Genomic DNA, 25,128 nt, shown 5'->3' with positions numbered 1-25,128 from the left:
ACTAACGATACTGTAGACAAAACCTGACTGTTCTTTATACTTGGATACTTCATCTCAACCGATATAATACTTCTCAGGTATAAGTAGCTGTTCACGTCAAATAGTTCGCGAACCACAAAAGAAACGGTAGTTCGCTTATCATCTAGACGAATGGTGAGTCATCACTCAGTGACGTATAGTATCTTATCGTAGCAAAATTAATGAAACAGCTATGGGTATTAGTATTGCTTTTTGAAATCGAACTACAGTAATATCTGCTGCTAAATAACTGAGACGATTTATTCACGTTTCACTCCGCTACAGAAGTACACTGACAGGTATTAAAATTGCAACACCAGAAAGAATATCAAATAAATTTTTACATATGGTGGATGTACAGTACGGTTGGAATATGTAAGTGTTTTTAGGTCCAAAATGTGGTACACAGAGCTGCTACTTCAGGCAGCAACAACCCCCCACCCCCCGTCCTAGGGTGCTTACATCTCTTCTGTTAGTATGTGCTTGGCCACCATGGGGCCCACCCCTTGAAGCTCTACTTCACTTTCCGTGCTATCCTTCTACCATTTTTTTCTCCACTCTGACTGGTCTACTTGGTGCTGATCATGTTTGGATTTGATTTATGATTTTGGACACTCGTTTACTCTCCTCCAGCCATTTCTCCAACTCTTCATCCATCACTACATGGTCCCCATCGTTAGGTTCTACCTACTATTCGTCTTCAAAATTTAGCAGAAGTGCAGATCGTGTGGGGAAGGTCACCAACTATGGTTTGCATTCCACCTTCTGTGCCTTCATATCTTTTCACCCTCCATTTCTGGGAAATGTGCTACATCCAAAACCCAACATGGTTGCCATCTCGTTGTGTGGAGGCCATCAAGTGCCTACACAGTGGTAGACCTCTAACCATGCATGGATCACACTATTGGTGCTTGAGCTGGAAATTCCCCACGAATGCCAAGGAGGATGTGCCTGTCATAGCTGGGGCATGGGGACTCCAGGAAATGGTTAACCAACCAGGTTGCCAATACTGTGGCTGGGTGGCACCAATGGGGAGAGGCCCCCATTCAGAATGGGTGGCACCAAGGCGGATGACTGGCAAATGAAGCAGAACATACTTTCCTTCACTTGGGGCCACATGGCCCGAGCATTGAAGTAAAGGACTACCATAACGTGGAGAGATATCATCCCAAAGCGGTTTCTTTCCTGGCTACACCATGGGAGAAACATAGGTCTAACAGACATTGGGAGAAATACTCTTCACAGTACTTAGTTTTCTCTGGGAGCAACAGAGATTTGTTTTGACCACAAAGGCATTATTCTTTGTTGAACAGCTTAAGGACAGGCTCGAGGAAATAGCAGCGATTTAAAAAACGAAAAGTAATTCTGTTGTGATTAAAGTGACATCACTCGCTCAGTGACAAGCGCTGCTTGCCTGTGACAAGCTGGATGACATTCCTGTAACTATCACCCGCCATAACAGTCTTAATGTGGTACAAGGTACCGTCTCGAACCACGACCTCATTTTACAAAGATAACGAGTTACGTGTGATGGATGCGCATTTTGTCTGTTGTGTTCAATGGGGGCCAAAGGACAATAGGGTGGATGCTGGTGCCTTCATCTTGGCCATCAAAGGCGACTCGTTGCCTGAAAAGGTGAGGGTGATAGTGTATTTATGTGACGTGAAACCACCTGTTCTCTCTCCCATGCAGTGCTTGAAATGCATGAGATTCAGGCACATGTCCTATCTGTAATTCCAGGCCTATCTGTAGAGATTGTGGATATGAGTTGTACACAAATGCTCTTTGTGTCCCCATCCATCGTCTGTGTCAGCTGCAGGGATCATCGTTCGCCCTGTCCAACAAACTGCTCTGTCTTCCAAAATAGGAAAGAAAATCTAAGAATACAATACTATTGACAGATTCGTGAATCAGGAGGCCAAGAGGAAATATGACCATTTGCATCCTGTACGTATGACAGTTATGATTGCAACACGTATAATGATGTCATCCTCTCTAGTGACAGAACACTTACAATTTGTATCTCCTATGACAGGCCCTCAAGACCACTTAAGCACACCCAGTAGCCTCTTCCTAGTGCTTCCCACAGACTTACTTTGGGAGCGTCCTCCCCTCACACATCACAGACGTTGATCCCCAACACCCAGCTGGAGGAGCAACGTCCTCCTCAAGCACAACTCACCAGGAAGGGGTCCCTGGAGATGTTCCCCTCCCAGGATTCTGATGATCTGCCACTTAATACCAGCCAGTGGCTGAAGGAGCGACAGGTTGGTGGTCATACATCTTTTCATTCCTCCTCTGTCCTTGAAACTAAGGCAGACAAGCCCTCACAGACATTGAAATCATCAAAAGAGAACAGCGAGAAAAAGAATATCTACAAGTCTAAGGAGGTTCCACTGGTCCCCATGACGGCAGATCTCCCATATTCCTCCTCTGTAACACTCTGAGGCATAGTTTGCAGTGGCCTGTGCAGCAATGGAATCTCCCACATGACCTGATCCAGAGCCAATGTGTATTGTTGCCATATCCTTGTGACTGGTGGCAGCAGGTGATACTGCTTCCATGGTCCCTTCACCTCTCAACAGGATACTGGTAGCATGATAGACCAGTGGAACTGCAACGGTTTTTTCCACTACTCTGCTGAGCTATGACGTCTCTAATGTGTTTCCTCTGCTTTCCGCATTGCCCTCCAGGAAACTTGGTTCCCAGCATTGCAGATCCCTGCCCAATGTGGCTATCTAAGCTATTTTAAGAATCGAGCTACGACAGGACATTGGGGCAAGTTTTCACGAACATTCTGGACTCTGTCTATGGTGAACACAGGCCACTCAATGTGGTTTTAGAGTCTGCGGCTGCTTGTGTGAGGACATCTCTGATTTTACCGTCTGTAATGTGTATCTCCCTCCCGATAATGATGTGTCTCAGACCATGTTGTTTACACTGATTTCTCAGCTCTCTCCACCCTTTCTCACGGCGACACAGCCACAACTCTTTGTGAGGTGGAACTAAGATAATTTGCTGTGGTAAAGGTAACGAAACTTTGTTTGCAGAAGTTGGTCTTTGTCTCGTGAATACTGGGGCTCTCACACAGTTCGCTGTCGCATAGGGACCTTATTTGGCCACTGATCTTTCCATTTGCAGCCCTGATCTTCTCCCCTCCAACCAATGAAGATTACATGATGACCTGTGTGACAGTGATCAGTTTCAGACCGTCTCAACCCTCCCTCAGCATCAGTACCCTGAGCATCCACCTAGAAACGATACTGACTGGGATGCCTCTGCCTCTGCTGTTGCCCTTAGCATCCCAACACGTAGGGGTGTTGAGGCAGCTGTCCAGAGCACAACCACGGCCATTCCATTTGCAGCAGACTTAGTGATTCTAAATTCCCTAAGATCGCTCCATCTAAATGACGTTCATCGATGGAGGGCCTTAATGCCTTTAAATGGCTCTGGCCTGGGTCCACTACCTAGTAGGACGACAGAAAGGAGAATGCTGGGAACGGTATGTCACTACTGTTGGACCATATACCCTTCCTTTGCAGCTGTGGGCAAAGGTTTCAGCCTCTATGGTCACCAGTTTCCCACAGGTGTACATGGTATCTTCCTGAATTGTGTTATCTACACTGACCCAGTTGCTGTTGATTAACATTTTACTTCCCAGTTTGCTTGACCCTTTGTATCTGAGAATCATCACCCTGCATTCTGTATACTCAAATAATAGAGCGAATTCACTTACCTTTAGACACATGTCACCTAGAGCCAGTGATTGGGAGTTGCTCAATGACCTAGCTCTTTGCCCCGACAGGATTCCAGGGCCAGACCACATCCACAGCAAAACCCTCCTGCACATATTTGTGGATAGCAAACACCACATCCTTGCCATTTTCAACTGTATCTGTAGTGGGGGTGAGTTTCTGTCTCACTGGCGAGAAACTATTATAGTCCCAGTTGTAAAGAGTACGATGGATGGCCATCGCCAAATTAGTTTTACTAATGTTCTCTGCAAGTTGCTTGAATGTATGGTGAACCAGCAGCTGCGTTAGAACCTCGAGTCTCGGGGTCTTTTGGTTCAGTCAAAGGCTGTTCTACTGCTGACAATTTGGTCTGCCTACATTCTGCCATTCGATCAGCTTTTGCCTGGTGTCAGCACCTTCTTGCTGTCTTCTTCGATTTACAGAAGGCTTATGACATCACATGGCATCATCACATCCTAGTTACTCCACATGAGTGGGGTCTCGGGAGTCCTCTCCAGAACTTCTTGTGACACCACACTTTTTGGGTTCATATCTGTAATTCTCACAGTAGCCCCCCTTTCTCCCATATACAAGAGAACAGGCTGCCACAGAGCTCTATAATGAGTGTCCCTTTCTCTAGTGGCTATCAATGGTATAGCTGCATCTGTGGGGTCTACAGTGTCACCCCACCTGTGAACTGACGATTTTTGCATTTAGTATTGCTCTTCCACTGTGGGTATTGCTGAACATTGGCTGCAGGGTGCCATATGAAAGGTGAAGTCCTCGGCTCTCACCAATGGCTTCCATTTTTCAGCTGCCAGGATACTAATCAAGCACTTCTGACACCATCGTACTGTCCATCCACAACCAGAACTCTACCTCAACGACCGACTGCTCAGTGTGGAGGAATCTTATCGATTTTTGACTGGTCTTCTATTCCTAGTTGACATGACTTCCTAATCTTTGTCAACTTAAGCAAATGTTCTGGTCAAACCTCAATACTTTTCACTGCCTCAGTAACACCAGCTGGGACACAGAGCATGCTAAACTTTTGTGGCTTTCTGGACCTTTGATCCTGTTCCATCTTGATTATAGGAATAGTGGCATATGGCTCAGCACTGCCTTCAACAATATGGAAGCTGGACCTGGAAATGAAATGAGCGTTTGGTGTCATGAACTGAAATTGAAAATCGTATTCTGGTACTTACAAGACTGAATCGATGGTCCTGGCTTTCGGCCTCGACTAATAGCCCTTCTTCTTCTTTTGTTGTGTGCTGGAGTTAATGATGTAGTAATGATTATGCTTTTCTGTATAGCTGCTTGCTTATCTTGGTGTTGTGTATAGTTCATGTCTATAAGCCGAAGTTTTGATGTTCCTTGCAATGTGCTGCCTTTTTCACCCGTGTTGCTGTACAAGCTTTTTAATTATGTTTCATGACATGTCACAGTGAGCTGCATAGTTGATTTGTAGTTGGTTTGTACATGGTGAATAATGTATTGTTTCCAGTCAGAGGAGCTCCATATGTAATGATTAGATCATTTACTTGTGTAGTGTGCATAACTATGTTGCTATCTCGTTATTTTATGTCCTCAGGTAACCAATTTATTTTGTGTGTACATGAAATTTAGGTGTACTAAAGAACAATTTATTTTGTGTATGTATTGGAGATGCTGAAGCTGTGCCCATGAACCAACCAGTATGGATGCTGTTCTAAGGAACCGTTGATGTTGTGTTTAGGTTAGTTCACCTATTTATTTTGTGCGTATGAGTATTGAGGTTGTGGTGCTGAACCACTTTCTTTTGTTTGCTGCAGCTGTTCTGGGGTATGTTTTTGCTATATTTGTGGGTTGACCACAATGTACGGAGGCAGTGCATATGAGTATTGCTGCTGGTATTGTTTGTAACTGTGTGCTGACGTGGAAAACTTATCTTAATTTAAGATTCTTTTTTCTTTCATTATTGAATGTTCATGTTCATGAATACTTAAATGTACTATATTTATTTCATTTTGTGTGTTGTGTTTTTTGCTGTGCTATGACTCATTGTTTCCTAGGTAAAGCATTACTTTTCAAATCTGAGGGAGATTAAAATTGTTAGTGAAGTAGAAGGACAAGCTTTAGTAGATGATATGCGTTATTGATGCAGATATATGTACGTTTAGAGAAGCCATATGAGGGTGATTATTATCTTTGAAATCTCTAACATGGTTGTAAACAGCAACTTTAAAGTGATAGTTTCTGAACAGAGGAAAAAATCACACAGGCAGTTGCATAAAACAGGTTTATTAGAGCCCTTGATCTGGGTTTAGATAGTTATAAAATTATCATCTTCAGAATGATATTGTAACGTCTAGAAATTAGCAATGGGTTGCAAAAGGTTAAAGAAAAACTGAAAAAGTAGATGTGGATAAAAAACTATAAGCCAAGAATAAACACTTACTGCTTATTAATTGTATTATCTTTGAAATTTTCATGTAGCAGACCATGGGTCAATGGTCACGACTGAGAGTGACACACAACTGAACAAGACATATGCTAACCAATCAGCTGTCGGCAGACTACTTAAATGTCTATCACGGAGTGTTCAGAGGACAACAGCCTATCTGAGCAGTATGGTATTCATCCCATATCAGTGCTAGGAGACCCAGATTGTGCAAATGAGCTACATGACCGTCACAAACTGAGAACGACAATGTCCTGGATACGTCCAGTACTTTAACAAATTCGCAGTACTTGGGGCACGAAAGAAACTGTCCAGAAGATAGCGGCGTAGGCAACCAGTACTGTGCATCATCCATGAATATCCAAGATAAGGTTCTGTCTGATCCACTCTGTACCACTGAAGCTATTACACTCTGTGATCAAAAGTAGCCGGACTTCTGGATGAAAATCACTTACAAGTTCGTGGCGCCCTCCATCAGTAATGCTGGAATTCAATGTGGTGTTGGCCCACCCTTAGCCTTGATGACAGCTTCCACTCCCGCAGGCATACTTTCAATCAGATGCCGGAAGGTTTCTTGGGGAATCGCAGCCCATTCTTCACGGAGTGCTGCACTGAGGAGAGATATCGATGTCGATCGGTGAGGCCTGGCACGAAGTCGGCGTTCCAAAACATTCCAGATCTGTTCTATAGGATTCAGGTCAGGACTCTGTGCAGGCCAGGGATGTTAATGTCGTGTAACCGCTCTGCCACATACCGAGCATTGTGAACAGGAGCTCGATCGTCTTGAAAGATGCAATCGCCATCAGCGAATTGCCCTTCAACAGTGGGGAGCAAGAAGGTGCTTCAAACATCAATGTAGGCCTGTGCTGTGATACTTCCATGCAAAACTACAAGGGCTTTGCAAGCCCCCTCCATGGAAAACATAACCACATCATAACACCACCGCCTCCGAATTTTAGTGTTGGCACTACACACGCTGGCAGATGACGTTCGCCAGGCATTCGCCATACCCACACCCTGCCATCGGATCACCACATTGTGTACCGTGATTCATCACTTCACACAATGTATTTCCACTGATCAATCGTCCAATGTTTACGCTCCTTACACAAAGCGAGGCGTCGTTTGGCATTTACCGGCGTGATGTGTGGCTTACGTATGAGCAGCCGCTCGACCATGAAATCCACGTTTTCTCACCTAACTGTCATAGTACATTCAGTAGATACTGATGCAGTTTGGAATTCCTGTGTGATGGTCTGGATGGATGTCTGCCTTTTACACATTACGACCCTTTTCAACTATCGGCGGTCCCTGTCAGTCAACAGACGAGGTCGGCCTGTACGCTTTTGTCTCTCTTCACGTTTCCACTTCACTATTACATCGGAAACAGTGGACCTAGGGATATTTAATAGTGTGGAAATCTCGCGTACAGACGTATGACACAAGTGATACCCATTTACCCAACCATGTTCGAAGTCCGTGAGTTCTGCGGAGCGCTCCATTCTGCTCTCTCACGATGTCTATTGACTACTGAGGTCGCTGATATGGAGTACCTCGCAGTAGGTGGCAGCAAAATTCATCTAATATGAAAAACGTATGTTTTTGAGGGTTTACGGATACTTTTTATCACAAATTGTACATTAGTCAATGCGATCGAAAACAAGTGTGTGTGTGTGTATTCCCATGTGCATAGGATGCGATCGAAAACAAGTGTGTGTGTGTATTCCCATGTGCATAGGACAGTGTCAAGACATAGTGTAGCCTCGATCTCAAACAGTTTTCCTTCTTTCTAATTCAGTCCCCAGAACAGCATATTTTTATTCAACAACTATTTGGACCAGTGTTGGAGAAGAACTCATGTAGTCAGTGATGGAAAAATTTAACATACACAGAATGAATCTGTAACACAGAAAAATTATTGCACTCATACTGTATAATAATGTCTGATAATGAAAGTCATAGAAAACTGATATGAAATGTTTTGTGAAGTATGTAGTCTGATACAAATATGTATTACTTTATCATTTTATCACCAAATATAGGTTGGTTTTATGTTAAGTTCTGTGCTGTCGCTCAAATATTTCATTCATAAATACACTGCCGGAAAGAATTAGTACAACCTTTTAGAGGTTTCCAGTTCACTCAGGATTTATTGTTGCAACAGTGCATATGGAGTACATAATATGATCACATTATAGATTAATAGCACAAGTGGTTCTGAGATACCAAGTATCGACCCATGCTGAAACACCCATTTCAGTAAATGGCGTAGCCTCCACGGGCACCAATGCAGCCGCTGGCGGTGGTACCCAATTGATGTCCTGGCATACGTTATGCCACGACCTGCTCGACCTGTTTCAAAAATGTTCAAATGTGTGTGTATTCCTAAGGGACCAAACTACCATCAGTCCCTAGACTTACACACTACTTAAACTAACTTATGCTAAGAATAACACACAGACCCATGTCCGAGGGAGGACTCGAACCTCCGGCGGGAGGGCTGCGCAGTCCGTGACATGGCGCCTCAAACCGCGCGGTCACTCTGCGCTGCTCGACCTGTTTACGTAGATCTGTTAGTGTTGTTGGCTGACGAGTTGCACAAGTCACTTCTCATCCCATCATATCCCGCATGTCGATTGGAGACAAGTCTGAAGATTGTGTTGGCCAGGGAAGTTGCTGCAAGTGATGCAGAACACACTGAGTTTCACGGACAGTGTGTGGGTGAGCATTATCCTGTTGGAACAACACATCACCTTCCTGTTGGAAGAATGACAAAAGAACTCTCTAATACCATTCTGCATATACCGAGCGCTGGTTAGCGTCCCCTCCAGAAATACACTACTGGCCATTAAAATTGCTACACCAAGAAGAAATGCAGATGATAAACGGATATTCATTGGACAAATATATTATACTAGAATTTGAGTGCATAGATCCTGAGAAATCGGTACCCAGAACAACCAACTCTGGCCGTAATAACGGCCTTGATACGCCTGGGGATTTGGGTCAAACAGAGCTTAGATGGCGTGTACAGGTACACCTCCCCATGCAGCTTCAACACAATACCACAGTTCATCAAGAGTAAAGACTGGCGTATTGTGACGAGCCAGTTGCTCAGCCACCATTGACCAGACGTTTTAGATTGGTGAGAGATCTCGAGCATGTGCTGGCCAGGGCAGCAGTCGAAAATTTGTTGTATCCAGAAAGGCCCGTAAAGGACCTGCAACATGCGGTCGTGCATTATCCCGCTGCAATGTAGGGTTTTGCAGGGATCGCACACGGGTCGTAACACGTCTGAAACGTAACGTCCACTGTTCAAAGTGCCGTCAATGCGAACAAGAGATGACCGAGACATGTAACCAATGGTACCCCATACCATCACGCCGGGTAATACGCCAGTATGGCGATGACGAATACACGCTTCCAATGTGCGTCACCACGATGTCGCCAAACACGGATGCGACCATCATGATGCTGTAAACAGAACCTGAATTCATCCGAAAAAATGACATTTTGCCATTCGTGCACCCAGGTTCGTCGTTGAATACACCATCGCAGGCGCTCCTGTCTCTGATGCAGCATCAAGGGTAACCGCAGCCATGGTCTCCGAGCTGATAGTCCATGCTGCTGCAAACGTCGTCGAACTGTTCGTGCAGACGGTTGTTGTCTTGCAAACGTCCCCATCTGTTGACTCAGGGATCGAGACGTTGCTGCACGATCCGTTACAGACATGCTGATAAGATGCCTGTCATCTCGACTGCTAGTGATTCGTGGCCGTTGGGATCCAGCACGGCATTCCGTATTACCCTCCTGAACACACCGATTCCATATTCTGCTAACAGTCATTGGATCTCGACCAACGCGAGCAGCAATGACGTGATACGATAAACCACAATTGTGATAGGCTACAATCCGACCTTTATCAAAGTCGGAAACGTGATGGTATGCATTTCTCCTCCTTACATGATGCATCACAACAACGTTTCAGCAGGCAACGCCAGTCAACTGCTGTTTGAGAAATCGGTTGGAAACTTTCCTAATGTCAGCACGTTGTAGGTGTCGCCGCCGCCGCCAACCTTGCGTGCATGCTCTGAAAAGCTAATCATTTGCATATGACAGCATCTTCTTCCTGTCGGTTAAATTTCGCGTCTGTAGCACGTCATCTTCGTGGTGTAGCAATTTTAATGGCCAGTAGTGTACTAAAGGTGAACCAGAGTTGTAGCTCATTGCACTCCGTACTATAAAGCTTGTGGTCGTGCCAGTCTGCCTTGGACAAACGTGCTCTTTGAAACAGCGCTCACCAGGTCTACATAGAACGTGTAAACAACCATTTCTTGCTTGCAGGCAGATCTGTTCTTACCACTGAAGAGTACGGCGCGCCATTCCATCTTCCAATACTGTTGCGTGTGTGGGAGACGGGCTAGAGGCGTGCGTACCCATTGTCCCATTGCTGATAATCAGTTCGTAACAGTTCGTGTTGACACGTCTGGGCTCACAAACCCTCGTATCTATACTGTGGTAGCTGTGCAATCTGCCACTGCTGCCCTTACAGTACGACGATTCTGAAGGTCGTCTCTGCAGCGTGGACGTCCAGGACCTCGACTACGGGTGTGAGAATGTTCACGTGACCAATGACACCAGCGTCGTTGCACAACTGAAGCAGCACGTCCAGCTTGTGTGGGAATTCAAGGAAAGGACCTGTTGGAAGGCTGCAATTTGATCTCCTTAAATCTGTGTCAGTTGGCTGTAGGATGCACGACTGCATCTCCGAGGCTGGTTATCTGCTTGTTTACATCACACTGATCCTTCTGGCTGTGGGCAGTCCCTGTTAAAGGTTAGACACGGATGCCGCTCTGGTAGCTATGACACTACACTATTCTCTGTCTCGTGATGGCTGGGTGTTGTGTGATGTCCTTAGGTTAGTTAGGTTTAAGTAGTTCTAAGTTCTAGGGGACTGATGACCATAGATGTTAAGTCCCATAGTTCTCAGAGACATTTGAACCATTTTTTGAACACTACACTATCTGAAACTTCCTGGCAGATTAAAACTGTGTGCCGGACCGAGACTCGAACTCGGAACTTTTGCCTTTCGCGGGCATGTACTCTACCATCTGAGCTACCCAAGCACGACTCACGCCCCTTCCTCACAGCTCTACTTTTGCCAGTACCTCGTCTCCTACCTTCCAAACTTTACAGAAGCTCTCCTGCGAACCTTGCAGAACTAGCACTCCTGAAAGAAAGGATATTGCGGAGACATGGCTTAGGCACAGCCTGGGGGATGTTTCCAGAATGAGATTTTCACTCTGCAGCGGAGTGTGCACTGATATGAAACTGCACACAGTTTTAATCTGCCGGGAAGTTTCATATCAGCGCACACTCCGACGCAGAGTGAAAATCTCATTCTGGAAACATCCCTCAGGCTGTGGCTAAGCCATGTCTCCGCAATATCCTTTCGTTCAGGAGTGCTAGTTCTGATAGGTTCGCAGGAGAGCTTCTGTAAAGTTTGGAAGGTAGAAGACGAGATACTGGCAGAAGTAGAGCTGTGAGGACGAGGCGTGAGTCGTGCGTGGGTAGCTCAGATGGTAGGGCACTTGCCCGCGAAAGGCAAAGGTCCCGAGTTCGAATCTCGGTCCGGCACACAGTTTTAATCTGCCAGGAAGTTTCATATCAGCGCACATTCCGCTGCAGATTGAAAATGTCATTATGGAAACTACACTATCTGTTGCCGGACGATGTTGAAACCATTATCAGTACACCTACTAGCCCCCAGGTGGCATAAGCCGTCATTAGATCAAACTCGGCATTGTCTTTCCAACTCTACTAATTTTTTCCGGCAGTGTAATTCCTGTCATGAGTCTAAGATCTTTTTCTTGTTAACCTATTATTCCAGAGAGCTGAGAACGAACGATTCATTTAACATAATCTTATTTTTAGTAATCATCATTTTCATAAATTTAGTTGTACTAACTTTACTAATAACAATATGTATGACATCGTTACTGAATCATTCAAATTTAATCTTTCATTTAAACTTATATTTAAGCTGTCGTGTGTGTTTTGTGTATTAATTTCAGTCTCAAGCATGACTAATCCTTAGTCAATTTCTGTTACATGCCTTAAACTACAATTTTGTTCAGATTACACATCTGACAGCTATCTAAAGTAGTTAACTTCTTTAAAATGCTTTTTTATTTCAGTCTCTGATCACAATATGAATTCTTTAGAGGATGACCGGTTTCAGTCTGTATTGACCATCCCTATTCTACACCATATTTTAGATCCATGTGGCGATGCTATGCTGATTACATTTATATGTTTTGACGATGCCATTATGGCCATATCACTCTAGGACATGGTGTAAAAAAGATCTGAGGATGGTCAATACAGACTGAAACCGGTCATCGTCTAAAGAATTCATATTGTGATCAGAGACTGAAATAAAAAAGCATTTTACACTATTGGATCACTGTTTGTATATGCGATTGTGTCGCAGTTGGTTAACTTCTTTACCGTTGATTACATGAGTTTGGAGTGTTTCCTTCTTTCTAACAGTGAGGCTTAATTTATGTGTTCTCTTGTTTTTGTATTTGTCAAGTAAACTACTCTTAAGACCATTCAGAGTAAAAATGTGGGGCACATGGTTTAATTTTGTACAGCATCGATCCTAAGGGCTGCGCATTATATCATCTTGACTTCATCCATTGAATACTATAATCATTTTGAGTAAGTTTTTCCTTGTTAAAGACCTTTTATCTTAGAATTATTACAGGATGCCAAGTAGCAATTGGTAATGCCCTATAGTGATCTCCTGCAGACCACTCTCCAAATATATTTCAATCAAAAAAGAAGGGAGCGATGAAAGATGACTCTTCATTTGGAATTTCATTTATTGCTCATAGTATTTTTACCTTTCTTCAATTGCGAGTTGTCTATGCAATGCTTCACGTGTTTCTGCCACAATCAGCTTCGTTTAATCGAAATAGGCTCTTTGAGAAATCTCTTTGTGTCTCCATTGATGCATTTTGTATATTTGGATGATGATCTATGCCACCAGCTAGTCAGAATCGTTGACAGCTTTTTTTTTTTATTTTTTAACCACGAGATGATGCAGTTCAAATTCTTTTCACCATGCTGTTTTGTTTTAATTTGTGTGATATTCTGTCCTGGAGTTGATGAGGTCAAGTTTGTCTCTGCTTGATTCTGGGAAGCAGTCTTGTGTTGTCTGGTCTCAGTGTAAGAACGTTCGGAGTTCTCCAATGACAAAACAGATATGTGAGAACTTTTCAATTACTTTCTGTGGCAAATATTAGTCGAATTTATAGGTTATTTCAGAGGTGTCTGCTAAATATCAGCACAATTGATTTTCTGATCACCCCTCGTTCAGAAGTACAATGGTGTCCTTCCACATCGGGAAATGGGAGATCATAAGCTGATAACTTTTCGTTAAATGGAAACTGATTGTGTGATCGAATATTGAATCAGTCACTTGTGCTTAATCAAATTTCTCATACTCTCCTGTATTATTAGCAGTTTTGTATTAAGAGCTAGTTTCTTAAAGGAAAATTGTTTATTGTTTAATGTGTGAACATTAACTACGCAAAATTCTTTTCAGTTGTGTCTATATTAAGTTAGTGTCTATATGTGACTATTCCATTAAACATCCGCCGTGATACAGCGTTTCCAGTTTGTTTTCTGGGGAATACAGGTCTTTACGTTATAGCATAGCGTAATGATTCGTGGCTTCCCTTAACTGTTTATGGGAATGGTTCACTTTATTATACAACACATCTTACAGTTATCGCTACAATGCAAATGTGTAAATATTTTCTCACTGTTTCACTACTCATTTCAATTAATTGCAGAAAGCATACTGAAAATACTAAACTTGAGCACACGACAATTCGGTAACTAAAAAAAAAAAAAAAAAAAAAAAAAAAAAAAAAAAAAAAAAAAACCGAAACTTCTTTCACGAAACTTGGCTAAAGATATTTATTAAAGCGTCGTCGTTAAGGATGGTTAAACCAAGGTACACACTACAAAGGAAGTATTGTACCGGACAAAAGCTCTCTTTCGAAGTCAACAATGCATACCTCTCCCGCTCTCTGAACCCACCAACATCGCAGGGGCTGAGGCTGCTCACGGCTGCGTGGTGAAGACAGGGCTCCGAAACTTTGCATCATTTTTTTACTTTTATGTTTCCCCTCTCAACTGCCACTTCCCCTCTAATTTATAGTAGTGATTCCTTTTCGCCTTTCCTGCATATACACTGATCCCAGAGATAAAGGCCGAAAGTAACATTTGCATGACGTATCACCGCCAAGTAACACATCTCGATGAAACTACACAAAGCAAGGACTGCTACAGTATAGTACAGATGGTAGCTGAAAGATATACACAAGACGAACAGAAATAACACTTTTATTGAAAGACATACTTATATTGAAATCACTGCGATTTATAATGGTCCCCTAGACATTAACAAAGGCGAGACATCGTTCTCTGCGACGTACTCCCATAAGATTAGGAAGGAGTTCTTGTGGTAGGGCGTTCAATTACTGAACCAGCTGGATGACCGTTGGTGCACGTACACGTGCTCCATCTCGTCTCCCCAACACATCCCACACGTGAACGATGGGACTTACGTCGGGGTGGGGGGTGGGGGGGGTGCGGGGGACGGCCAGTCCATTCGCCGAATATACTCTTCTTCCAAGAGATGTCCCACCTCTGCTTTTCGATGGGGTAGCGCATTGTCATCCATAAAAATGAAGTCAGGGCCGAATACACCCCTGAAAAGACAAATGGGGAACAAGTACCGTGTCACAATAACGTTGACCACTGAGTGGTACTGTGTTTGGAGGTCAGCATGACACATCGACTACCGAAACGAACATGTTCGACAGTGTTCCTGGTTGCATTACGTGTGTCCACCTCTCGCCATAAGAGCGTACGTCGCGGATCAGTTTTGCACGCCTGCATATTTTCCTCCTCACTACATGTTTTGTCCAGAAAATAGTGTCTCTAACGCCATAAAAACTAACTTATTGATCAGAAAGGCGCAATACATCAAATTTCCTCAAAATAGGACCCTCCTCCGTCAATACACTTTTACTAGTAAAGTTTCCAAGCGTTCTAGGCATCCTGGAAGTTCAGCTACATCTACATCTACATCCATACTCCGCAAGCCACCTGACGGTGTGTGGCGGAGGGTACCTTGAGTACCTCTATTCCAGTCTCGTATTGTTCGTAGAAAGAAAGATTGTCTGTATGCCTCTGTGTGGGCACTAATCTCTCTGATCTTATCCTCATGGTCTCTTCGCGAGATATACGTAGCAGGGAGCAATATACTGCTTGACTCCTCGGTGAAAGTATGTTCTCGAAACTTCAACAAAAGCCCGTACCGAGCTACTGAGCGTACTCTTGTAAAGTCTTCCACTGGAGTTTATCTATCATCTCCGTAACGCTTTCGCGATTACTAAATGATCCTGTAACGAAGCGCGCTGGTCTCTGTTGGATCTTCTCTATCTCTTCTATCAACCCTACTTGGTACGGATCCCGACGATTAATTTTATACGGTCATTTCGTTTTGAATCACTCCTAAAGCCTACTCCCAGATAATTTATGGAATTAACTGCATCCAGTTGCTGACCTGCTATATTGTAGCTAAATGATAAAGGATATTTTTTCTACGTATTCGCAGCACATTACACTTGTCTACATTGAGATTCAATTGCCATTCCCTGCACCATACGTCAGTTCGTTGCAGATCCTCCTGCATTTCAGTATAATTTTCCATTGTTACAACCTCTCGATATACTACAGCACCATCCGCAAAAAGCCTCAGTGAACTTCCGATGTTATCCACAAGGTCATTTATATACATTGTGAATAGCAACGGTCCTACGACACTTCCCTGCGGCACACTTTTACTTCGGAAGACTTCTCTCCATTGAGAATGACATGCTGCGTTCTGTTATCTAGGAACTCTTCAACCCAATCACACAATTGGTCTGATAGTACATATGCTCTGACTTTGTTCATTAAACGACTGTGGGGAACTGTATCAAACGCGTTGCGGAAGTCAAGAAGCACTGCATCTACTTGGGAACCCCTTGTCTATGGTCCTCTGAGTCTCGTGGACGAATAGCGCGAGCTGGGTTTCACACGATCGTCTTTTTCGAAACCCATGCTGATTCCTACAGAATAGATTTCTAGTCTCCAGAAAAATCATTATACTCGAACATAATACGTGTTCCAAAATTCTGAAACTGATCGACGTTAGAGATATAGTTCTGTTTTATAACATCTTTTAGGGCACGTATAACAGATTTCACGTTACCATTGGGCTCAAAACACTATCCTTGCAAGGCTTTCTTGATATCGGAAACAAAAAAAAATTATCTGGACTATAGGGGGCTGTGACAGAACTGCCACATCGTTTTTTTGACCTGGTGATTTCTCGCCAAGGAGGCGATGTGGCTGGGCTCATAGTCTTAGCTTCCAGGGTCTGGGGATTTGTGGTCTGACACCCGTGACCCTCTTTTTTCCGCATTTTAAGCACTTACTCATAAAAGGCAGGATTGATCGTCTGTCCAGCAGATACAAATTCATGGTGGACGATGCGACTAGCATCTATAAAAACAGTGAGCTTGCCTTCATTTTGGATGTGCTCATGCATGGCTTCTAGGAGTGTGGTGACAGGGAGGTGTACGACTCGGAGCTCTGTCTCCTCTTCTCAGGGTCATATTCAAAACACGATGACTCATCTCACGTTATAGTATTGTCAAAAAACGCAGCGTCATTTCTATCCAATTGCAGAAGTTCTTCCCAGACAAGCACGCTATTGGTCAATATTTTCGGTACCATTTTTGCTCACACTTCTTCATCTTTGTTTGGTTGAAATCTCCTGGACAATGGTTTTAGGTATATCCAAAGACTGAGCTATCAAATAAACACTCATTCTATGGTCTTTATTCAAACTATCACACACTTGAGTCACGTTGTCTCCACCTTTTTACGCTGTTAACAGTTAAAAGTAACTGGAGTCATACAGCCCTGATTATACCTGTTTACTAATGCTGCACTGCTTTCGCTATTTCATATTCCAAGAAAATTCACCTTATTCATACGTGGAATATACATTCTGGTCTGTAATTTGAAACATGTAATATTCGCTAAAAATCTACTGTAACAATTCGATAGTACCCTCTGAGACCAAGCCACAGATATTACATTTACATGCATCGCTTAAGGCGTCATTGAGTATTTTTAAAGATAATTTTATATCTAAAGCATTTGTAGGCATCGCTTAAGGCGTCATTGAGTATTTTTAAAGATAATTTTATACGTAAAACAAGTTAAAATTAAATAACTTGAAAACTAAATCTCGTACCAAGGACGCATCTTCACTCAAGCACGTATCTGAATTTTCTCTTCGAGACCATGTTACTGGCTTCACTGTCAATGGCTGGATTTAATTTGCCCTTATTTCATAATTTTTTCTATTCTTCTAAGTTCACATTAACTGCCGGGTTTTTCCCACCTCGCGGTCAGAGCCTACGGCTAGCTGGCCTGCACTCTAGTTCTCGTGCTTCACTAGCCGATCCGGCTGCTAGTGTTACAACAGGACGCTCGTGCACGACAGCGTTTGTTGTCAAACGTTTCCGGAATGTATCGTCTCGGTATGGATATGTTGGTGGTTCATGCATGAGAACACCCAAGGCGAACAGCCACTATTTTGCACAAACTGCGGGAACTAACGTTTTTCGCTGTTCACCAGTTTGCTAAGTTTTAAAAAAGAACACGAGATCTAGGATTATGAAGCCTTTAATATTACGTAGTGTAGCATGAAGATTGGAAAAAGTATGACTGCCTCCGTAATGCTTAGATGACAGTAAATATTATTCATACTGTATATAAACTACCTTTTATACTTAAGACGAATGCTATTCCATGAGATTTCACGGTCACAGGTGAATGATATCGACATTTTTACAAGAATGGTCTCTTTCTCAACTCGACGCTGAGTCCTGTTTCTACCCAAGCAATTACCAATTACGCCTGCTCGTATGACCTAGTGACCTAGGTAGTGACTACTCTCCCAATCACCTTATCTTTTCTACATTTTCTAAGGAGACTGTTTCCCAAAGGGTAAACTCCCCCCCCCCCTCCCACCCCATCTGGAAGGTTGTCCCCACGCCCAAAACTACCTTCGCTCTCTGATGACAGCGAACTACTTTAGTTATTAAATCCTTCTACTGACATTTTTCATCATGAGCTAAAATTTCACAAAAAATGACAAAAAGAAGATAAGATGATCTGACAGTTCCGGCTACTGTGGAATGGCCGTTCATTGTTACGGAATCTACGCATCTTGATGTCAACAGCACTGAAAAGGTCACTCATACGAGTACAACATGTTCTGTAACAAATAAGATTTTTCTGCATCATCCATTGACACACATGTTTGTGCAATCCAGTGGATTTGCGTCGCTTACTTTAGCTTCTTTGCCGAACTCCAACCTTAATTTCCCCTTTAGCCAGCCGTTTCTAAGGCCCTTCATCAAAGTCAGCTCCGTACAGCCCAGTTACCCATTTCATATATCTACCGAGCTTATTACAAAAATAGGGATGATCATGGAAGAGCATTAATGGGATTAGAATATTGGATTTAGAGGCTCATTTTAGTGAACAAGTACTGTCTATTAACATATAGGAAACGGTAGTAATTGTAAGGGAACTGATCAATAGCTCATTTTTCGCAACGTATAGTACTTGTCGATAATGTTAAGGGAACGAAATATTCGATACACTTCATAAATTCTCAATAACATGCACACAAGATCAACAGTGTCATTTCAGAGTTCGCATAGTTTGAATGATTTCAGTACTCCAGTTTTGTACACTTGCATAGAAAATATGTATTTACATGACAGACCTGACACAATGTGGTGTGCGCACTGTAAGACCTTCGGTACACATACCATCAGATTATTTGACTTGTCGCTCTAACGAAGTAGGCGAGTGTCAGTAATATGTCTCGTGGTCTTAACGTGGCGTGTTTATCTTCTGCCGTTAGGTCAGACGATAGAAATGCCACTTGCACGCTTAGAGTAGCAGATTGACGGTGACCAACTTTAAACAGAACTTGATTAATTTTCACATACATTTATTAAAATAATAACAAGCATAAAAGTAACTTAACTTGGTTCTGGATGCTATTTACAATTGACAATCTGAAGTTCCTTTGATCTTGGTGTGTTAATCTTATTCTCACATATCTCTGATACTTGACAAAGTGTCTATTCATTTATCTTCATGGTTATGTACAGGAATATGATAATCTTATTAGGCGCAGACTGAAACTTGACTACGGACTAATGCAGACTAATGCAGACTGATGTAGACTGGTACAGACAAATGCAGACTGATTAATCGGAGGTCTGTACACTCGTTATAATACCTCAAGCGTTCAGGTATCACTGCGCGAGTGTGACCCACGAGGAGAAAAGGTTCTACGTTAGCAGCAATCTCATTGGCTGCGTTACATATTAATACGCGGATCGGCGGAAGCAGAATTTGGTCCGTCTCTAAGACAGCGCCATCTCGTAGTGCGGAGACGGACGAGCGCTGCGCTTGCGCTGTTGTGCTTAGTAGGGCGCGCTCTATTGGGAAAGTTGTGTACGCGCTGACTACGCGGAAATATGTACACAACACACAAATAATGTAAATTTTTATTACTTTTGAAAAAAACTTATTAATTTTTCATACATTAGATTTATTTCGATATGTACTTAGTTTTATTTCTGTTTGAAGTCATTGAGATTAAAATTGTTAATTACAAACTTTTAAAATATCTGAAAAGAAAAGACTATCGATCAGTTGTTATGTAAAAGAATTTTTTTGATGCATATATATAATCTTCGTTCTTCTTGATTAGTAGTGGGAAGGCGTACGCTGGCGGAAAATAGATCTAGTTGCTGGCGTATTCTGTAATCTTGAACATTTGTAATTTCATCTGTCTGATGAAAACTGCGAGTCTAGATGCGTATTGATGTACAGTTTTGAATATATAAATTTTAAAAGTGAAAATATAATTTTTGATCTGAGGAACCATTCTGACTAACTATAGTTAAAAAGTTCTAAATTTGAAGACAACGTGGAAACATGAAAACTTCTATTGGTGAAACTAAGATAAGAAACAAACACATGAATGCCTCTTAATCACATGCTGTTCTTATCTAAAAATCAAAACCTGGATCATACTACCTAGATGCAAATTAGTATTTCAGAGAGCAACCTTTTTGCTAGGGACTCACAAGAAACAGATGAGTAACACAATTTTTAATATGCGATCGTCTACGCTTGATTTAAACAACAATGAAAGATATGTCTGAAGCTCATTCATTTGTTTTATACATTAATAAGGATAGGGTCGTCGCACCACACGGACAAATGTTGATTCCAGTTATTGCATCGTGTTTCTTCTTCTAGAAGAGAAGTTGATGCAGCATGAGGTTACTGACTTGGTTTGCCATCTACCCCATCATTCCTCCTGTTGGTTGACTTTTTTAACATTCAAAACCCATTATGTGGCAGCCCTAAGATTAATAACCAAGGAAACTTACTGGAATAAGTATTTTCGATTCTTGATCTCAGTTCGCTGAATAATGGTTCGCTCATTCATTTTGGTTCAGTACATGGATCTTTTTAGTCATTGATCTTCCAGTCTGTACCTTCAGTTCTTCTTACTCACCTACTAGAAGATACATAAATTACGTGATAGTGACTATTTTTGTGTTGTTTTGTGTTCTTCGCATAAATACCTCATTGGGCACTCTCCAGATTGGATCCTTAAGAATGCTGATCAGTACATCTGTTGTATTTCTCTAATGCTTGACATTACCATGCATCTGGCAACTTATGATACCCTAAGAGGCACAACTATAGTGATATTACATGCGGCAGTATTAGTAATCCCTCGTTCCTCAGGGCCCCTCTTTCGAAACTAAGAAATCACAATGCCATCAAACATACTGACAGGGGCTTCAACAAGGCAAGCACCATCTGTCGAAGGACACGCTTATTATCTTCAAAAGGCGATGATGCTGTCCTGCTATGTGATAAAATCACAGAAGAAGAAATGCTGAGAAGGGTTTGTAGCTGCCATTGGGACCCGTAGCTCTTCTTCAAGTCTGGTCACTGTTACTATTTACGACAGTCTCGTTTGTTTCCTTCAGGTTAGCTATTAATAAAAATAAAATCCAGTGAGACGTCCGTGTTTCCTGGAATTTTAGAGCCCGCCAACGGTGACGTTATTGTTTTGTATCTACATCTACATCGACACTCCGTAAGCCTCCGTACTGCGGCCTTTCCTGTTATATTCGCAAATAGAGCGACGGAAAAACGAGTGTCTATATTCGAGTCCCGGTCGGGGTGCACATTTTCACTTGTCCCCGTTGACATATATCAACGCCCGTCAGCAGCTGAAGGTATTAATATTATTCTAATTTCGTTCTATACGGCTGCAGGTCGTCAATGGTGTCTGTTCTTTCGGACATGTCCGAAAGAACAGACACCATATCCATATAAGTATACAATTCATGATCTGTGGTCCAGTTATTCAGCCCAGCTTTTCCTTGGTCTTCCCAAACATATTTTACCTATCGGTTGGTATCCAATAGCTTGTTTTGATAGCCATTCATTGTCCACTTGAAGAACATGGTTTATCCAATTTTACAAGTGTTCTTCGACTGTTTCTACTGTTCAGAAGCTCTCCAGTTCTCTTCTGATATTTCCAACGCGTATGTGATACAATCTGCAATAACGCTTGATACGTCTTGGAAACATCATTTCTGTGGCTGTATTCCATTCACATAGTTGGACTTACGGATCCATCCTTTGTTGCCAATGGACTACACTGCATTGCAGAACTTCATCTAAGACTCAATATGATACGTTTTCGGCACTGCACTTCTGATTGCGCCGAATAAAATGGCTCAAATGGCAATCCCAAAGAAAGCAGGTGTTGACAGATGTGAAAATTACCGAACTATCAGTTTAATAAGTCACAGCTGCAAAATACTAACGCGAATTCTTTACAGACGAATGGAAAAACTGGTAGAAGCGGACCTCGGGGAAGATCAGTTTGGATTCCGTAGAAATGTTGGAACACGTGAGGCAATACTAACCTTACGACTTATCTTAGAAGAAAGATTAAGAAAAGGCAAACCTACGTTTCTAGCATTTGTAGACTTAGAGAAAGCTTTTGACAACGTTAACTGGAATACTCTCTTTCAAATTCTGAAGGTGGCAGGGGTAAAATACAGGGAGCGCAAGGCTATTTACAATTTGTACAGAAACCAGATGGCAATTATAAGAGTCGAGGGGCATGAAAGGGAAGCAGTGGTTGGGAAAGGAGTGAGACAGGGTTGTAGCCTCTCCCCGATGTTATTCAATCTGTATATTGAGCAAGCAGTAAAGGAAACAAAAGAAAAATTCGGAGTTGGTAATAAAATCCATGGAGAAGAAATAAAAACTTTGAGGTTCGCCGATGACATTGTAATTCTGTCAGAGACAGCAAAGGACTTGGAAGAGCAGTTGAACGGAATGGACAGTGTCTTGAAAGGAGGATATAAGATGAACATCAACAAAAGCAAAACGAGGATAATGGAATGTAGTCAAATTAAATCGGGTGATGCTGAGGGGATTAGATTAGGAAATGAGACACTTAAAGTAGTAAAGGACTTTTGCTATTTAGGGAGTAAAATAACTGATGATGGTCGAAGTAGAGAGGATATAAAATGTAGACTGGCAATTTCAAGGAAAGCGTTTCTGAAGAAGAGAAATTTGTTAACATCGAGTAAAGATTTAAGTGTCAGGAAGTCGTTTCTGAAAGCATTTGTATGGAGTGTAGCCATGTATGGAAGTGAAACATGGACGATAACCAGTTTGGACAAGAAGAGAATAGAAGCTTTCGAAATGTGGTGCTACAGAAGAATGCTGAAGATAAGGTGGGTAGATCACGTAACTAATGAGGAGGTATTGAATAGGATTGGGGAGAAGAGAAGTTTGTGGCACAACTTGACTAGAAGCAGGGATCGGTTGGTAGGACATGTTTTGATGCATCAAGGGATCACAAATTTAGCATTGGAGGGCAGCGTGGAGGGTAAAAATCGTAGAGGGAGACCAAGAGATGAATACACTAAGCAGATTCAGAAGGATGTAGGGTGCAGTAGGTACTGGGAGATGAAGAAGCTTGCACAGGATAGAGTAGCATGGAGAGCTGCATCAAACCAGTCTCAGGACTGAAGACCACAACAACAACATGGCTCTGAGCACTATGGGACTTAACATCTGAGGTCATCAGTTCCCTAGAACTTAGAACTACTTAAACCTAACTAACCTAAGGACATCACACACATCCATGCCCGAGGCAGGATTATAACCTGCGACCGTAGCAGTCGCGCGGTTCCGGACTGAAGCGCCTAGAACCGCTCGGCCACCGCGGCTGGCATGCGCTGAATATCCGTGAGAAAGTAGCTAACGTTCTGTCCATGTCTCTATTGTATTCATATGTGATATTGAACCCAAGTGCCATCTAAGCATAATTTTAATCTTATAACTTCTTGCTCCCTACAAGCCATAACTTTGGTTTCAGTTTCCGAGATTTTACATTTGTATGATTGTCTTTTAGTTTTTGAGATTTTGCAGTTGAAGGATGTTTGGCTGTTTTGTGCATCAAATACACTGCTTTCTATAAGTTATCTTTCGAGGATTCAGCAGTATACTATTAGAAGCTCTCTGTGTTGGATCTGAATACCTGGTGGAGATATGGCTTTCCGTTGTTTCATCTAGGTGATTAAGGTTGGGGACAGAAAGAAAATGTGACCAACGCCATTACTGATTATTACAAGCTTCATTTTGTTGGAATTACCTACGAGAATGGAAATTTTTGACAACTTGAACCAAATATTCCGCAAAGCGGTTACTGTAAAGTATTAACCACAACCTACATCCTTTCAACCTGTCCATTATCTTCGATTAGTCGGTAGATGCAATGTGTGTTTCAAAACTATTTTTTGTTTTGTTTTCAGTTGTTGTATGTTAAAAACAGCATCTATGCATGGACGAAGTTTACTGAAATCGTTTCGTTTTTCTTCTAGGAAGTGTTGTGCTACCATTCTAGCAGTGCTGATCTATTGTAGTTTGGATATTTGGACGTATATTGTACACACGAGTTGTCATTATTGTTAAACAAGAAACTCGGCGTGTCAAATTACATTTTGCTGTCGCATTCTGTAGTTTACAAGACTCCACAACGGGCTTAAATTTCATGTTGTTCTAGAATCCGCCCAAACAAAACGCTGCGAAGAATATACAGTGTAGTGGATAAAACTAATCAATGGAGCCGGTGGGGAGAAACAGTTATAGTGCCAATAGATTGTTAAGACCGCTATCTAACTGAACGAGGTATATTATAGTCCATTCTGAAGTAATACGACTGAAGCAGCTTAACAGCCGGTAATGAATGGAAAATAAAGCCGTAACGTAAAAAGAACAAGACAGAGGCGCAAAAAGAAGTGGAGAGCAACAAGCTGTCTGAACCTTTCACCCCAGATGAAATATATGCAGCAATCATGGTATGCAAAAGCGGCCTCGATGATGTAAACATGGCGCAGTTTAACAGGTCAAGCCACCAGCAGGTGGGTCATAGGATTCATAAATAACCACGTAGAGGACTGTAAAGTTACAAAAGTACGTCGAAAAGCACGAGTCATGGTCGGTACTGAAAACTATCTCAAAGAAAAAATTATACTAAAAGCAGCAGAACATTTATTATTTCCTGAGACTTGTGCAAGACAAATTGATTTTAGCGTTATTTGTGTGATACAGAATCTTTACTTGTGCGTGCAGTTTGACAGCGATTTCGATTCA

Source organism: Schistocerca americana, chromosome X, assembly GCF_021461395.2.
Source record: "Schistocerca americana isolate TAMUIC-IGC-003095 chromosome X, iqSchAmer2.1, whole genome shotgun sequence".
NCBI lineage: Eukaryota > Metazoa > Arthropoda > Insecta > Orthoptera > Acrididae > Schistocerca > Schistocerca americana.
This window is presented reverse-complemented; position numbering follows the sequence as displayed.